Here is a 13971-nt window from a genome sequence, read left to right as displayed (position 1 = left end):
TGCTGCTGGAAGGTGCTCCCTCTTTGAATATGCTTTTCTCGGATGGAGGCAGGTACTGGGGATTGCTTGTCTGTGAATCAGAGATTCAATTGTTATGATAGAATCTTTCACTAGACTACTCCGGCAAGCTGACATTCAAATGCGAGGCGGTCTATGGCTGGTAAGCTGTAAACCACCTGCATCGTAACACCTTTACACTCTACTGAAATAGTTTTGCAAATATTTACATACAGTGAAAGGAATGTCAATGCCAAACTATCCAGACTGATTGATCAAATAATGCAGTGGGTAGTCTGGGGAGTGTGTGTAATATAAATAAAGGAATGGTAAACGATAAACTCTGACATTCCTAGTACTAAAGGACTGTCATGCTTCGACTGCACACCGAATGTAGTCCTTTGTTATCAATCATGTATGTTTGCAAAAATGCTTGAAAAACAATTTCAGTAATAAAGTGTTATTTATGGTGTGTGTGTGTGTGTGTGTGTGTGTGTGTGTGTGCGTCCTTGCATGCCTGGCACGTCAGTGGAACAATGAATGGGCTGAGAGGGGTGTGCACTGTCAGAGGCAGCAGTACACCAGTGAAATGAGGAGCACTATCTCCCTACCAGCACATTTCCACTGAGTGAGAGAGAGAGAGAATAAGGGAAGGAGAAATAAGGAGAAAGGTGTGTATCCTTTTGTCCCTCGGTTTTGCAATAATCTGTCATTTTCTTCTGATTTCTGCATGTGTTCTGAGGTCTACATGTATACTCCTCTTTCTCTTTCTCCCTCTCATTTTCATTCTCACTCTGCCTGTTTCTCTCTACCTCTCACTCTTTGGGATGAAACGCTTAGCTGTATTTAATGCTGTGAGTTATTGAGGTTCTAGACCAAATTGCCTTATCTCCTCATACAGACCCACATATATGTAATATCCAGGTAGCGCCATAGAACGAGGCAGGTGGAAAGGTAAGCTTACTGTGTGTGTGCGTGTGAGAGGTTTAGTCATTTGAAAACAATACCAACGGTGGTTAAAATGTGATCCAAATTCAAGCTCTTATGGTACATTATCCCTGCCTATATGTATGGGGGTAGAATATCACTAAGTTTGCATTGTGTGGCACATTTGTTCTTTTTCTTCCGAACTCGATCCTTTGTTAATGGGTGCTGAGATACTCATTGTGCCAGCAGGCATTAGGCTATGCATTTGAATGCATGGGTTGTGTAAAACTAGACCCATCCATTAGATATCAAGTGCTTGTAAAATGCTTGGTCAGTGAATCACTATAGGGTCAACACAGCAGCAGGGAGTGTGCTCAGCCAGTGAAGGGCAAAGAGGATATGTTCTGTATGGTAAACCTGAAATGAGCAAGATGGTGGGGAAGCATGATGTAAGGAACTGATTCAGGCTCAGATGAGATGAGATGTGCTTGGCTGAGCTGTGACAATGCCAGGGAGAGTGAGGCAGCACTGGCCCCTGTTTCGGGATGAATAGAGGGTAGAGACCGTGGATATGGCTGAGTGTGGTAAAGCTGATGACCAGTGATTGTGTACTGTATAGGACACGTCTTTGGGATCGGTGTGTTATTCAGTGTGACGTTGTGTGATTGTTCCATTCCCATCGTCTCATGTTCACCTGTATCTTGCGTGGCTCCGTCTATTTTGTGTGTGCGTATGACATTGGTGTCCAGATCACCAAATAATTGATTAAAACACATTGTTATGCAATGAAGGTCTACAGTAGCCTCAACAGCAGTCTGTATGGTAGCATCATGGTGTAGGCGGAGGACAGATAGTTTCCGTCCTCCTCTGGGTACATAGGTCGTTTCTGTCCACTGGGAACATTGACCTCAATACAAAACCTAGGAGGCACATGTTTCTCCCCCGCTTTCATAGACTTACAGTAATAATGACAATTTCCGGAGGACGTCCTCCAACCTATCAGAGCACTTGCAGCATGAACTGACATGTTGTCCACCCAAACAAAGGATCAGAGAATGAATATAGTACTGAAAGCATACGCTACAGCTAGCTAGCACTGCAGTGCATTAAATGTGGTGAGTAGTTCACTGAAAGAGAAAAACAATAATTGAAAAGTTTAAGAAAAAAAAATGTATTAAAAATTAAAGAGAAGAGAGAGAGAGAGATTGTGTTGTATTTTTTATATATTTTTTTTTTACTTTTGCTTACTTAGCTAGGGAATGTAGCTAGCTAGTTTAGCCTACTCAAACACCCAGCTCAAACAGAGAGGGATGCTATGTCAGTGTAGTATCTTTGGATGCTTCTTAGATTGATGACACCGGACATGTCAGTACGTTTTAGTATTTAATTGTAACTTAGAATAACATTACCGGAATGTACCAGGCGTAAGATAAGATTTACAAGGCTACGGATAGCGGAAAGCAAACCCTGTTTTGAGTTAATGCTGCCATCTTGGTAAACATAATACTTAACATAAATATACCAGGTTACTACTGTAGATTCCCCCTTTAAGGCTAATACATCGCTGCTACTCGCGGTTTATCATATATGCATAGTCACTTTAACTATACATTCATGTACATAATAACTCAATTGGGCCGACCAAGCAGTGCTCCCGCACATTGGCTAAATGGGCAATCTGCATTGTGTCCCGCCACCCACCACCCCCTCTTTTACGCTACTGCTACTCTCTGTTTATCATATATGCATAGTCACTTTAACCATATCTACATGTACACACTACCTCAATCAGCATGACTAACCGGTGTCTGTATGTATCCTCACTACTTTTATAGCCTCGCTACTCTATATAGCCTGTCTTTTTACTGTCGTTTAATTTCTTTACTTACCTATTGTTCACCTAATACCTTTTTTGCACTATTTGTTAGAGCCTGTAAGTAAGCGTTTCACTGTAAGGTTGTATTCGGCGCACGTGACAAATAAACTTTGATTTGATTTGATTTAATAACCCAACTTAATTCCTTTCTGAGCTAGACTGCCAACTAAACATTTAGGATTTTTTTCATAATCACGTCATTTTTTTCCTTTTTTTTCCGGGACATGTACGAAGATGATCTTCCTTAGGATCTGAAATAGTCTGGCGGACATCTCTCTTTAATAGAGCGTCTCAAAGGTGGTGTAGCTGGTGCCACCAGTACTTCACCACCTGATGGTGAAACAAAGTCCTTTTGTGGAGACTTTACAGGTGGTCGTACCAGACTGGTGTTCTCAGGTTGTTTATCCAACTGCAACTCTGGGGAACATTCCAATGTCCTGTCCTGCTTGTTTAAGCATTGATCCAAGTCCACGGATCAAACTGGAATTCGAGCTCAGATCTGATCCACGTGTCTCCTTCCAATGATCACAGTATATGACACTGGTTCTGAGCAATCCTCAATTGTAGCTGGAATCCATTTGAGACTAAATCCATAGTTTAATGTGTAGACATCAACTCCAGATGAGAAAGTTCTGAGTTTGGCTCTGTTGTCATGATTCTGTTTTGGATTCCATTGCTTTTGTTGTATTTTCACTTTCAGGTCTGTCTTGACGAGATCCAGGGTTGACCTTAACCTCCTTGACATCAGCATTTCTGCAGGTGACAACCCAGTTGTAGCTTGAGTAGTGATCCTGTAGAATTTTGACACTTTTGTTTCAATGCCGTACCCTTGAATCTTCCTCATCCCCTCACCCCCCCATTCTCATGGATGTAATGGCGCGGTAGGGGGTGATGTCCTGTTACTCTGACAATCTGCACACAGGCTAACCTCATTTTCCACATCCTGGTCCATCAATGCTGTTAATATACATTGTTCCTCTTTTGGAGGACATTTATATTCAGTGTTCTGGATTACTTTTAAACATCAGGGTCTATTAAACCACCTAGAGTCAATGTCTAATTAGCATAATACAAACATTTCCATAAAGTTGCGTCTCAATCCACCGCATCCGCCGATGTCGCACTTCTGCATCTGAGGTGAAAGGTGACAGAGCTAGAGCGGTGTTTGTCAGACCATGGCACATCCCGAAAATCGATTATCTCATAAAATCGTCTGTAGGGTCCGAATGTTTTGGCTTTTATGACCCCTCTAAAGTGAGTTGAGACTCTCACGAACACGATGGTGTTCTCCGTTTTGCTCTACGACTCTTGGGACTCGTCTGAAGTAGGTACAGCCGATTTGCCATTTTATGTCTGTAGCGTCCGAACAGTTTGGGCTACACACTAATATGACCCCTCTGTGGAAAGGTGTGACTCTCTCGAACATGTACATGTGGGTTTCTCTTGGACACCCACAGGCCTCACAAGACTCGTTGGAAGGTTCCGCGGTACCAGTTGAAAAAAATGAATGGGAGTACTGTATATATGGAGACTGTTTAGTACAAAAATAAGGGGTTAAATACATAGAAAAAAATAGCAAATATTTCCTGATCTTTCTTATATCGCTCAGATATAGGACAGACATTTCAGAACAAGCTTCCTTTAGAGTTTTTAGGGGGGATTATCTGTTTTAGGGGGGGGGATCATCCTGGTCCATCTTTGGCCACCAGACGTATGACCTCGCTAGGCCTTTCATTCTCGACGTACCTGAATGAGACTGGTGCAACAACTTCAGTAGCATACCCCGCCCTTGTGTTGGGATAACTACTCTTGAACCCCACAAAATGTACCCATCTCGAACACTCAAGGCCAAGCAGCGTGCGTAGTAGGCCATCCTTCAAGGATAAATTCCTGCACTTGTGATAGCATCACATCCTTTGCCTGATTAGTGCTGTGTTCACCGGTGCTTCATCCAACAAATTGATCATCAAGACTTGGTAATTTTCTCCTTCCTGAGTGATGATTTCAGGAACGGGCAGCCTACTCAGCATTCCTATGGTATCTACCTGGCTTGTAGGTAATTCTGTACTCGTAGGCCCTGAGTCACACAGACCAATGCTGAACTCTTGGAGAGACCGTTTGTGGTACTGGCTTTTGTTCATGGAACAGAGAGATCAGAGGCTTATGGTCGGTCACAATAGCGAATGTTTTACCGTATAAACACTTGTGGAATCTCTGTATTCCGAATGTGACAGCCAGTCCTTTTAGCAAAAACTCCTTCCTGTCTTCCTGACCATTTCCAGGCCACATTCTTCCTTAACAGTTGATGTAGTGGAGCTAAGAGGGTAGAGATGTTACGGAGGAAGCGATTGTACTAGTTCAGCTCTGTAATGCTTGTCAGAGCTGGAGCTTCCACGACAGCCCTCACTTTAGCTTTGACAGTGTGTAACCACTTGGCATCCACCTTGTGGCGGTTCTAGCTTGTATGGCTCCCTGGGTGAACCCCCCCCCCCTTCAGCTCCCCCCCAACAAAAAAACATTTATTTTTATTCAGACATTTGGAACAACACAAATAAATAATCATAACATTTAAAATTATATAAATATACAAATATATACAAAAATAAGACTCATAAATATCAAAAAGAAGTAACAAAGACAAATAGAAACAAATGTGTTGATTTGGCACTCGAGCATCAACACATTATCCATCCCCAAACACTGTCAACCAAGTATCAAGACTGTGTGCCGACTGCTTTTATATTATTCTTAATGATTTCTGTGAAACTATATGTTCACAGTATTATGAATGCATTATGGTTTATTTGGTAGAATTTCGTAGTGTGACTGATTTGACTAATTGCATACTTCTGTGTGGGAGAACTTTCCAGGCAGCAGCCTGCCTTGCTCACAAACTAGAATCAGGGCGCCCACTCCGACAAGGTTAATTGACCCACAGTCCCACACGGTGACATGATATCATTGACGTGATGTGCAAATCAGCGATAGAAAACCAATCGTGCAAATTCTGTTTTTTTTTGTGGCCGCGCCCTGTGCCGCCCCCGGCAAGATGCCGCCCTAGGCGGCTGCCCATGTCGCCTATACCTAAATCCGCCACTGCCTCAGGTTAACGTTGAAAGAAAATCCTCCACTTTGGGTATGGGGTACTGCTCCAGTGACGAAACTCCTGTTACAGTCAGCTTGTAGTCACCGTATAGTCTGATTGAACCACCTGGTTTGAGTATGGGAACAACTGGTGCTGCCCAATCAGAGTACTTGACAGGAATAATTATATCCTCTGCTAAGTCTGTCAATTTCCACATCCACTTTAGGCTTCATGTCATATGGAACTGATCTTGGCCTATAGAATTTGGGAGTAGCAACTGCTGCAATGTCAATGTCTCTGTGGAGATGTGTGATTTCAGCCCAGTTCAATGTATTTCCTCCAACCACCCTCTCTCTCCCTAGTAAGCTGGGGCCAGTATCTTCCACTACTAAGAGAGGCATACTTTCATTTTCCCCTTGATATTCCACTTGAACATCAGCAACTACAATCACAGTGATTTCCTCCCCGGTGTATGTTTTGAGTTTAATGGGGGTGTCTCTCAGTTTAGGCAATTAACTCATTTAATTGGGACCTGTTCATCAATGTGATGCTACATCATGTGTCTATTTCAAACAGTACCTTAAATCCATGTATTCCCATTTCCACAATGAAAGGCTTGACTTTTTTCATACTGTATTCGCCTCCAGCACACTGTACACTGAGAACGCTTGCTCTTTGCCTGAGACACCCACTTTCACTTTCTGTAACTTGATTTGAGCCGTAGTTAGAGCATCGTTTTTCTTCTGTCTGTTTTTCTTTTCTGTAGCCCGTTGCTTTTTTTTTATTGCGGCCCTCCCTCCCAAAGTGTCCTATTATCCCACACGCATAACACTTTTCATGTTTTAATTTACAGTCAAACGCTGCGTGTTTGCCTTTGCAGCGATAACAATCTCTATTGGCTGCTACCCCGAGGCACACACACCAGCCGATCGTGTAGCATTTGCGATAATGTATTCCCATAGTTATGGTCCAGTGCTAGTTTTCTCAACTCAGCCATATATTCCCACATCGATTCGGTAGGTTATCTCATGCCTGAATTAAATTTGAATCGTTGCACTATTTCACTGGGTTTGAAGTGATCTTTTAATAGATCGACCATATCTTTAAATTACTTGTCTCCTGTTGTATCTGGGCTCAGGAGGTTTCTCATCAAACTGTATGTCTGTGCGCCGGAAACGTTTATGAGTATGGATTTGTGTATAGCGTCATCAGTTATTTTATTAGCGGCAAAGAACTGTTCCTGATTTTTAGGATCAAATGGTGGCAGTGAGCATATCGTTCTCTCCCCTCACAAAGTCATTCATTGGTCCTACCCGTATCCAGGGAATCAATCATTCAGTCTCTTCCACCGCTCACTCGAGTCTCACATCCAGCGTTGCACGCCAGACACTCCGTTGAATTCGTGGCAAACAAATCCAACGCGGTCATCCATAGTCATCCTCGTCACCAAATATGCAGCGGTGGAAAAAAGTACCCAATTGTCATACTTGAGTAAAAGTAAAGATACCTTAATTAACAGAAAATGACTCAAGTAAAAGTCACCCAGTAAAATCCTACTTGAGTAAAAGTCTCAAAATATTTGGTATTTGATATACTTAAGTATCAAAAGTAAATGTCATTGCTGAAATATACTTAAGTATCAAATGTAAAAGTTTAAATCATTTCACCATATTCTTGTTTTTTAAATTTACGGATAGCCAGGGGCACGCTCCAACGTTCAGACATAAATTACAAATAAAGAGTGTTTAGTAAATCCGCCAGATTAGACGCAGTAGGGATGACCAGGGATGTTCTCTTGATAATTGTGTGAATTAGACACTTTTCCTGTCCTGGTAACCATTCAAAATTTAACGAGTACTTTTGGGTGTTAGGGAAAATGTATGGAGTAAAAAGTACATCATTTTCTTTAGCAATGTAGTTAGGTAAAAGTAAAAGTAGTAAAAAATATAAGTAAAGTACAGATACCCCCAAAAAACGACTTAATTTCTACTTTCAAGTATTTTTACTTTAGTACTTTACACCACTGCAAATATATATTAACCTGGGATGCTTCTTAGATTGATGACACCGGACACGTAAGTACCTTTTAATATTTAATTGTAATTTAGAATAACATTACTGGAATGCACCTGGCGTAAGCTACCTGAGGCATTTCAGAGCACGGTTATATGGCAGACATTTTAACGGCTACGGATAGTGGAAAGCAAACCCTGTATTGAGTCAATACTGCTATCTATTGGTAAACATAATACTTAACATAAATTTACCAGGTTACTACAGTTAACTAGCTGGCTATGGCTATCTAACATTGGAACTCTTCCAAGTCAAGATAAGCTTTTGGTTTAATTAATTTATTGCCACCGGGGTCCGAAAGTGTAACTGCTAAACGACTTGCTTACTGCATGATTGATGCAGGTTTACTAACGCTTTAGTTCTAGTAGTTATATTGACTTTGACATGAGCTAATGTGATGACAACGATGTCGGCTGTGTGTAGTGGTTATGATATGAAGGTTTGGCTGGTCACAGACAGCTGACGTGTTGTGCACTTAAGACCACAAGCGAAGGGAAAAGGTGAGAGGAAAAGAGCTCGTAGATGAGAGAAGGAATTCCACAACGAGCAAAGTGATCATGCTGTTTGTATGTGGGTGCTATTAAAGTTAGCTGTGTTTGCGTGTGATATTCATTCTGCCGATTCTGTTGAAAAATGTATTTTCAATGGAAGCAAAAGGAACGAAACGGGGTTAAACTGCCCACTCTAACACTGTAAGCAAATGGCACCCCATAGGAGGTTGGCTGGGGCAAAAATGATCCCAAGTGATTATGTGCCTCTGACAGGTGCTTATTTATGGAGGATGCGTGCCCAGTGTTGCTATTGGAAGGATGTGTGGTCGACTAATGAGTTTGAAAAGGCCATATGATTATTTCAATCATTTTGGGATTAGGTCAGCTCACTGCACTAAAAGGTATCTGCTCAGTGTCTGTGACATCATCTCTGTGTTAAATAGTTAGCAGCATGTTAATGATGTCATCAGTTAGAACAGCAGGTGGTGACATACTGTACAACCGTTCCAGATTGAGGGAACAATCTTCGGATCTATGAATGTGTTCTCTCTTTCTCAGTCTCTCTCTCTCTCTCTCTCTCTGGATTTCTCTCTCTGTCTTGCTCATCACACAGAGCCTCTAACAGTGAGAAAATTAATTACATATGATGACCCTACATTTTAAGCCTGCAAAACTCGGTCACCAAGCCAAATTAGGGGTTGGACTGTTACTGGGAGACTAATACATTACATAACACACCAGTTCACATCATAACTCACCCAGGGATTATTAATCCTCATTTCTACCGCCTTTGAACCCTATTCTGTGAGAGCTGCCCTTTCGTCCCATCTCTAAATCATTATGATGGAGGGATGAAACAAGGATAGTGAAAGGAGAGAAATAGAGAGAGTTGCAGCCAGCGTGATTTTTCCTACCATTGCAGAAATCTGTGTACGGGGACATACCTCTTGCTGTGTGTGTGTGTGTGTGTTCGTGCTTATGTGAGTTATGATATGTGTCTATGTGGCCTGCCATAAATGTGTGTGTGTGTGTATGTGTGTCCATGATTTTGTGTGAGGGTAATAAACACATCTAAGTGTCCTATTCGGATGTGTCACCTTGGCTGTCGTTGAGTCAGTCATGTGGACTAATCGATGGGAAGTGTTTTCTCTGAGCCACAGGGTGTTCCACTGGGGCAACACACATGAGACCCTCTAGTCTACAGACCCTTATTCTACAGGCCCTCGTTTATAATAGCACTTCTATAACACAGGGAACAAATTATTCCCAAATAGAGAGATAGGCCCTGGAATGGAGGGATAAGGAGGAGAGGAGAGGGAAAGTCCAGTCAGCTAGGCCTCAAATCAACCACATCTAGGTCATTTCCCTCAGAGAGACTGACAGACTACCACAGAACACTCAGTCCTGGTGAGGGAGAGATTGCATGTACTGTACATACAATATGATGCATGCTGTTAATATACATTGTTCCTCTTTTGGAGGACATTTATATTCAGTGTTCTGGATTACTTTTAAACATCAGGGTCTATTAAACAACCTAGAGTCGATGTCTAATTAGCATAATACAAACATTTCCATAAAGTTGAAGCTAGACGAATTGGATGCGTCTCAATCCACCACATCCGCCGATGTCGCACTTCTGCATCTGAGGTGAAAGGTGACAGAGCTAGAGCAGTGTTTGTCAGACCATGGCACATCCCGAAAATCGATTATCTCATAAAAATCGTCTGTAGGGTCCGAATGGTTTGGCTTTTATCTCAAGTGAGTTGAGACTCTCACGAACACGATGGTGTTCTCCGTTTTGCTCTACGACTCTTGGGACTCGTCTGAAGTAGGTACAGCCGATTTGCCATTTTATGTCTGTAGCGTCCGAACAGTTTGGGCTACACACTAATATGACCCCTCTGTGGAGAGGTGTGGCTCTCTCGAACATGTACATGTGGGCATTCTCTTGGACACCCACAGGCCTCACAAGACTTGTCGGAAGGTTCCGCGGTACCAGTTGAAAAAAAGGAATGGAAGTACTGTATATATGGAGACTGTTTAGTGCCAAAAATAAGGGGTTAAATACATAGAAAAAATAGCAAACATTTCCTGATCTCTCCTATATCGCTCAGATATAGGACAGACATTTCAGAACAAGCTTCCTTGTTTTTAGGGGGGATTATCTGTTGTTCCATGTAGTGAATATTTTATTCAGTGCATTTGTATTGGCTAATAGCAGTAGGGACAAATCAAATTTTTCATAAAATAATTTTGGTATATAGTTTTTTATACTTCAATGGGGCCAAGCACTTGTCACCCTAACAAGCAATCAGATCCAAATAAGGTGCAAAGGAGTAATGCTCTCCCTTGGTCAGTGTCGCCATCAGCTGGACTTTGACGATCACTGCATGAACTAATGAGCTACTCTTCTCTTATCCTCCTCAGATTGACAAAAAGAGTGTGATCATTTGTGTACAGCTGCAACCTCAACCCCAGCTTTGTCATCACTGTGAACCTCAGTAAAGACAGCCCAACCATGGATCAGAAAATCAATGAAGTGAGTCCCACCTGTAGCATCTTAGCTAGTGGTGACAAAACAGCAGTACAAGCACAAACCATCCAGGATTTGAACATACCATCCAAATCCCCATTCCCGAAGAACCACTGCCCCTAGGGTATGCTGTCTGGCGTAGCTGTGATTGACACCATCTCTCTGTGTTTTGTGTCTAGTGCCCCACCACCACCTCCCCCCAGAAACAGATGAAGAGCAGGTCCAAATCCACCGATGAGATCCAGCACACCAAGAGGGTGAGCAGCCACCTCGCTGTGCCTTACATGACCTCTATTCACTTTTTCATCCTTCTGTACTTCTTCCTGTGACTCATCTCTAGCCTAATCTCTCCATTCCAAATTTCTCCTCACAGCTTTCATCACAGAAATCCCTTCCCGGTGGGCCGGACCTGGACAAAGTCAAGGTGTGTGTGTTTGTGTGTCTGCATGTGTGCATGCTTTGGACTCCTTATTTCCAGTAATGGGATTATCCGAATTAATAGTAACTAATACACAGTTCATTTTGTGTGTGTAAATTGCTTTTCACTGCGATGTCACAAACTGTGTTTGCACCTTTCAGGAAGGCCCAGAAGGTTCTGAGACTCCCTCGTCCTCCACAGAGGAGCTGAAGTGATGACGGCTGGGGTCCCTAAGGGAAATAAGGCCATGAACCTTCCATCTGCTCATTAAACATGAACACATACTCTACACACACATAGACTCGCATACACACACACAGTCACATACCTACACACACTTATACGTTTGTTTAAATGCACACACTGAATTGATAAACTGAGTTGGTCAGTAAGTCATGTGATCAGTCAGAGAGAAACACACACGCACACACCAACAAGATCTCACGATTTAACCAATTTGACTTCAGATTCTGACGTTTATCCACGTTTCCCCAAGCATAACATTTAGACGCTGCGCCAAACGTCAAATTTTGAAGTGTTTTTGACACCATGTGTTGACTCCTGTTCAGCATCACATTTAAGGTAAGGGTTAACATTTTGGATAGGGTGAAGATATTAAGGTTAGACATTAATTCTGAATGGTTAAGTTAAGGGTTAGGATTTGGGATAGGTTTAAAACAAAACATTTAAAATGTGTTTCTACCACTGGGAGATAACATGTGGCATTCGGATTCAGAGTCATGGGATTATGTCCATTATGTCTCATGGGATTATGTCCGCACCGCTGTAGCAAAACCCAAGCCTACATGTTAGTAATAGTGCTCATTTTGAAGTCAATCTGGAGCGATCTGCCTACACACACACACACACACACACACACACACACACACACCCACACACACACAATGACAACAAGAACAAGAATAACACAAGAAATGGGCACGTGGTGATCCTGTATCATTGTACTGTGAGTTATCTGTACATACCAAACTGAATGTGCATTCTTCACAATAAAGCAGTGCTGTTGAGTGGACCCATCTCTACAATTTCCCTTAGAATTTGTCAAAATGCTGAGAATATATAGGAACTGGGACATAGACATTTCTGAGGGAAAATATGTGGTAGTCAACATCATGGTTTAGGAGGGAGGGAAAGTTCAAAAGGGGAAAGTGTATATATATATATTTTTTTTTTTGTGTGTATTTTACCCATTTTTTCTCCCCAATATCGTGATATCAGTTGCAATCTTGTCTCAGTGCTGCAACTCCACAACGAGCTCAGGAGAGGAAAAGGTTAAGTCATGCGTCCTACAAAACCACGCTTCTTAACACCTGCCCTCCTAACCCGGAAGCCAGCTGCACCAATGTGTGTCGGAGGACACCATTCAACTGACAACCAAAGTCAGCCTTCAGACACTCGGCCCGCCACAAGGAGTTGCTACAGCACAATGAGCGAAGTAAAGCACCCCGGCCAAACCCTCCCCTAACCCGGATGACGCAGGGCCTATTGGCCGGTTGTAACAGCCAGTCGTGACACCACCTGGGATCGAACCCGTCTGTAGTGACGCCTCAGCACTGTGATGCAGTGCCTTAGTCCGCTGCGCCATTCAGAAGGCCTGGTACTGCATATTTCACTTTTAGCTTGATTTTGTTTTTAGTGTTACACTGTCATGTTTCAAGGCAACAGTATTTTTACTGGCATGCATTAAGGCTGGCCCAGTGTTCCTGGTACTGTGTGTCCCTGTGCCATACTGGGCAGCACTGGCAGCAGTAGTGGAAACAGAGACAATGCCCTAGTGCTGGCACAGCTGGCCTGAATTAGCATCATTACCAGAGGTTTACCAGGGGATCAACAATGCTCTCAGTGTGCGCGTGTGCGTGCAGGTGTGTGGTGCTAAAATCCAGGATTGGTCTCAAACTTGCTATTACCTCCACGTTAATCTCTTTTCAACATCAGCTGAAGAATTACAAATACTCTATCTATTCCAGCATATTCCCAGGTTGTCTTTCCCATGTGGTCCGTCCCTGAGGAGGAATGTGAACACTGAACTCAGTTGCTCTCTTGTTTGTCAGGCATTATTTGTCTGGGTTCAACAGATCTGGGAGAAAATACTGCTGATACGAAAGTACTGTGCAAAGAGCAATAATTAACTTTCGACTACTCTCTGTCTCAAGGTTTTTACCCAAGGAGCCTTACGGAAAGTCCTGAGTGTTCTCTCGCTCACTCACTCACTCACTCACTCACTCACTCACTCACTCACTCACTCACTCACTCACTCACTCACTCACTCACTCACTCACTCACTCACTCACTCACTCACTCACTCACTCACTCACTCACTCACTCTTTGTGTGTGCCACCATGTGCATGCGTGTTCAGGGCCTCTTCAGTAGGCCTACCTATTCCATTTCTGATTAAAGCACAGTCTTCTCTGGTCAACAATACTGTTTGTGAGAAATACATTGTGCCTCCTATATTCATAATGTGGAGAAAACATTTCCTTGAATTACACAATTTGTAAGTCGCTCTGGATAAGAGCGTCTGCTAAATGACTTAAATGTAAATGTA

At 42.6% G+C, this 13971-nt stretch overlaps 1 long non-coding RNA gene across 3 annotated transcripts; it reads left to right on the top strand.

Moving 5' to 3' along the window:
* The first annotated feature begins 541 nt into the window (after positions 1-541).
* LOC115131139 (uncharacterized) lies at positions 542-12441 on the top strand. 3 transcript variants are annotated; one of them, XR_003863902.2, is made up of 5 exons: positions 542-668; positions 10880-10991; positions 11165-11242; positions 11359-11409; positions 11565-12441. It is a non-coding gene; the product is annotated as an uncharacterized LOC115131139 (long non-coding RNA). The 3 variants fall into 3 exon arrangements; XR_003863903.2 differs by lacking the exon at positions 542-668 and adding an exon at positions 778-951; XR_010464023.1 differs by lacking the exon at positions 542-668 and adding an exon at positions 6822-6901.
* Positions 12442-13971: the final 1530 nt, after the last annotated feature.

The sequence above is a fragment of the Oncorhynchus nerka genome, linkage group LG6, assembly GCF_034236695.1.
Source record: "Oncorhynchus nerka isolate Pitt River linkage group LG6, Oner_Uvic_2.0, whole genome shotgun sequence".
NCBI lineage: Eukaryota > Metazoa > Chordata > Actinopteri > Salmoniformes > Salmonidae > Oncorhynchus > Oncorhynchus nerka.
The sequence above is the reverse complement of the archived record's forward strand: the minus strand, read 5'-3'. Positions and strand labels throughout refer to the sequence as shown.